This window comes from Atractosteus spatula, chromosome 3 (assembly GCF_055471065.1).
Source record: "Atractosteus spatula isolate fAtrSpa1 chromosome 3, fAtrSpa1.hap1, whole genome shotgun sequence".
Classification (NCBI taxonomy): Eukaryota; Metazoa; Chordata; class Actinopteri; order Semionotiformes; family Lepisosteidae; genus Atractosteus; species Atractosteus spatula.
This window is the reverse complement of record NC_142708.1, coordinates 10,897,565-10,902,312: the sequence shown is the minus strand read 5'-3', so window position 1 is coordinate 10,902,312 and position 4,748 is coordinate 10,897,565. Positions and strand designations below refer to the sequence as shown.

General features: G+C 39.2%; 1 non-coding gene across 1 annotated transcript; it reads right to left on the bottom strand.

Annotated features, from left to right (window-relative positions):
• Positions 1 to 4,047: 4,047 nt before the first annotated feature.
• On the bottom strand, positions 4,048 to 4,266 carry LOC148837405 (small nucleolar RNA U3). Its single transcript, XR_016090891.1, has one exon. It is a non-coding gene; the product is annotated as a small nucleolar RNA U3 (small nucleolar RNA).
• Positions 4,267 to 4,748: the final 482 nt, after the last annotated feature.

Below are 4,748 nucleotides of genomic sequence, written 5' to 3'. Positions count from 1 at the left end.
TATCCAAGAACACCATTTCACCACACATAGCACTATGTTTGGAGTTAATTGGCAAAACTGTCCTTTGCTTTGAACAGAAGAAGCTTGTGTAGAGGCCACATTTTGCCCGGCAGATGATGACCTGCGGTGGGTAGGAAAATTATCAAAGAAATTTATGAAATGCAGATCACAAGAATCTGGTGTAAGGAATCCCCAATGAAGAGATATGTGGATCCTGTGCAGATGCAGGAGGAGGTAGGTGTCGCGGCAGGCGAACAATCCGGAACATCAGGCGAGATCGTGGTCAAAAGGGAGAAAGGTGGTTCGAAATCCAGGAAGTACAAATAGAGGCAAACAATCCGAATCGATAGGCGAGGTCCAAGGTCGAGAGGCAAAAGGGGAGTCCAGTATCCAGAAGAATGCGAGGTTCAGAATAAACGCCAGGTAGAGCTCTCAAAGAGTACACTCAATACCGAGCAGCAAGAAGCGGGTTTGAATGGCTTAAGTACTGCTGCCTGCCGCACGGTAGGGCGTCTGGTGCTGAGGTAACACATGTGGCGGCGCTTGTAATTATCGCCCCGCTACTGGCGCTGGTTAGCTCTGTTGTGGGCTGGTCTGGGCAGGTTGGCGGTCGTGACATCTGGTTTCTGCATATACATCATTTTTACATATAGTTTTGTGCTTTTATTAAATCCCGAAAAAGCCTTTGATTAGCACTGCAAGGAATTTTTGTGGTTAGTTCTAGATTATATGGGTCTACAACCAGGAATTAAGCATATAGTTATGATTTAACCCAAACTTTTCAGTAATGGTATTAATGGGAAACAAATCTCCCAACTTGGATTTTCTAGGGACATTTGACAAGAATCCCCATTTTAGGTGTTTTTTTGCTTTATTGTTGGCTATTAAACTAGTCATGTATACAGTATATAATGTCTAACTCTATTTTTGTTAACAATACTCATCATTATATATCACTCTATGCTGATGCAGACCTGTCACATGTAGACAGTGTCTCCTAATGTAACTATCTATGATGATATCAGTGCATTGTGTATAAAATTAATTGGTCTAAGTCTATATTACTGCCATTACATTTCTCAAACTATTCCTGTCAGTAAGTGGCCAGGTGGCTCCTGGGGTTACTGTGCCACTAAGAGCTGGAAGAGTATGAGGAATACCGCTACTCTTCTGGCTAATTGTGCTGATGTAGTGTCATGACCCAGACTCTAACCTGCGATCCTAGAGCTCAGCCTGCACTTGGATGTGCACCATGAGCCACTTGGGAGGTCCCTATTCAGCAATTGAGCTCAAAATTAGACTTGACCTGTGGTGAACAGAAAAGGTCATGAATACTCATGCAGTGAGACTGTGGAGTCTGGAGCATGAGATTACTATGCTACAGGACCACTAGCACTGTAACTATTTCCATATAGTGAGTTTGCCAAAGGGAAATGAGTGTGGTGATCCAGTTAAATACCTGGAAAAAGAAATCTCTCAGTACTTGCAAATTTGGCACAGGACTGGAGTGGTGGAGGACACACAAGGTTTATGAAGACTTGAACAGATGGACTCGTTCTGCCAATTTGCTTAAAGCTTGCATCTCCATAATAAAAAATAATGTGCTTCCTCACTTTTTTAACTCTATCATTCCTTTCTCCATATGACAGTTCCTACAATGTTATCAAAAGCGGAGCCTAGCTCAGCCAAATGTAACATTTTATTGCTACTCCTTTGCTTTACAAAATTTTGTCTAGTTTCATTCTAATTCTCTTTTGTCTTGTCATCTACTTGAAAAACGTCTGTGCTCACTGTGCTCATTTTCAAGATGTGATTTTTACTCCTGTTCCCATTGAGGCATTGTCAATTTAATTTGGACCATAATTACACAATTAAAACTCTCCTATTTTCAATAATTATAAACTCCTTATATGTTACCCCCCTTTCTCTGCTTCACTTCTTCCTCAGTTCTAGTAGTTTTTTTTAAAGAGTAATGAGTAATCTTCTTTCATTCTTGGACAGTTTAAACCATTGTAGTGTTGATACAAGTTGCCTGGCTCTTTCCTCACTTGTAATGTGTGTCTGATAATTACGGCATTCCGCTGAGGGACAAGATTGTTTGTCACTCAATAGACAATCATCATCCAGACTTCAGGGGCAGAGGAAATTCCCATTTAACTATTATGGGCTTATACAAGCCCTTACCGACGAGCATTACTATTTGGAATTGACTGTTACTATCAACATAGGGGAAAATACAAAATTGGCATATTTTTTAATTTTCTTTGGTTTATTTTTTGCATAGAGACTGGAACTAGGAAAACAAAAGAATCTTAATTGATTGATTGTAATAAAACAGATCATAGCAATAGAAGTCAGTTAAGCATATTCTTTCATTAAGGAGACATACAGTAACAACGTCATCTACAAGCCTTGAGCACCCTGGACAGTTCCCTAAATACACGATATGATGTTATACATGATCATCAAGATGTCCTAAGCAAGTAATGAACTTTTTTAATGGCACAAAATGTCTGCTTTGTAATTACCTAACAACTTATAATATTACTATTTAGAGTTTTGTGTACTTTTGAAAAAAAAAACACACTGAAGAAGATAGCAGATCTCTTTACACTGGTTTGAAAAGGGTTACATAGCTTTCAGGAGCCAAGTATAGGGCACTTCACAAATTAGAAATATTGTCCTATTAGCATAGTAATGTTGCATTAGGTAGACAGAGAAATTAATTGAATCCTCTTAACTCATAAAAATTAAATGCATTTTGTTGCATGGTCCAATTAAAAAAAGCATTTGCCTCAAACTATGTACAAATATAGGATAATTACATTTAAATTAAATGAAACAGGAACACACTGTGAAATACTGTTGTCGTCAACATCATCATTATTACATCATTACATTTAAGAAACAAATTGCACTTTTCACAAAATAACAAAAACAACTCCCCTGAGTCAGCATGTTCTGTCTTTGTTGCTTTGGTCAACATACATGAAAGGCCAGTAGCTTGCTCACAGCTAGTTAGCTATGTTCATGTTCAAAAGTTAAAAAAAGAGAGAATAGAATCTTTAAGCTCAAGATGTTTTTTTTCTTTCAATGTAAAAACACGGTACATAAAAATAATATTAATCTGTCATTTTATCTTAGAATAATTTCATAAACAATCTCTGTTTTTATTTACCATAATTTGGTTTGCTTGATGTATTCCTGAAAGAAATTCATATTGCTGACAGTATGATGTCTTTGGTGTTAGAAACCACCATATTTTTTTACTAGCCACCTAATTGGTTCATTCCTTCACAAACTCTTCACAAAGCTTGAGCTTCAACTATATTAAAAGAAGTGTATATTATCTACAGATTTATAGAATTTAAGAATCAAGAAATCAATGAGAGGTTACATTTTTATCTTAAATATACAGTAATTACCGCATATGCCAAATATCACACACTAAGTATATCTTTCAACCATTTTCTTCTGTTTTGCATATTCCAACAAGAATGCTACTTGAACAGAAAGAATTCAAGTGAACACATTTGGCATTCATTGTACACACCAAAAGGCCTATGGGCAGTTTGATGAGTCAGTAAACAACATCAACGCCACATCCGTTATATTTCATTGTTGTGTTCAAATAATTTAATGAAGCTTGGAACAAGGCAAAAGCTTCATGAATTTGTCTTATTTAAAATGACAGTGGATATAAAATTTGATGGGTATACAAACAGACGCATGTTGTGCAAATATCCAGAATTGAAACTCTATCTTTGGTTGTCACATTATTCTGCTTTAAATATAACTCAAATGCTAAAATTGATTTTATGTTTACAACATGATCATTGATTTCTGTCATATTTTATTATCTGATTACTTATTAGGCTGCAAGATCAAGATGACATGGTGGGTCACACTGTCACATCACAACTCCAGAGTTCTGGGTCTGAATTTGGCTCTGCTGGCGTGGAATTTGTATGTTCGCCCTATGCTCTCAGGGGTTTTCACCGGGTCCTCCTATTAAAGTCATACAGTCTAAACACTGTTACAGTGACACCCACTCAGAATGTGTCCACTTCTTACACTGCCTGCTAGAGGGAGAGAAACAGTAATCAACGATCAGGAACAGCCGCATTGAAGAAACATCCCCAAATTGCTTCTTGTACAGAAGGGGACACTACTGATCCTACTCATGGATAGTGAGACCAAGCACCTTCGAGAGGCATTTCTCTCAAAGTAACTATGTATTGAAATGATCTCGGGAAGTACAGTCTTCAAAATGTCCAAGGACATGATGCCCAGTGTCACGCAGGGGCTGACTGCGGAGGATAGGGATCCAATGCAGTGCCCTAGGTAGGGTTGGCGCTAGACGTAGGCGTAGTCGAAGTAAACAGGCAGGGGTCCGAGTCCGGGAAGGCGTAGTAGAGGCGTAGGCACAGAATCGGTAGGCGAAGGCGTAATCGAGGAAGCAGGCTGGGGTCGGAGTCCGGAAGGCGTAGAAGAGGTGTCGGAGTGGATTCGGAAGGCGGAGGCGTAATCGAAGAGACAGGGGTCAGGATTCAAGAGAGCGTTCTAGAGGCGAAGGTACAGAATCGAGTGGCAAAGAGGTAGTTGGAAAAAGCAGGGTCAAGCTCCAGGGGAGAATCCGTAGTAAGGTGAAGGCGTAGTTAGTAGGTAAGCTCAGGGAGAGAATCTCAATCGTGAGCACTGACCGGGGGACTGATGAGGGTTTAAGTAGAGGACTGATTGACGAGTGC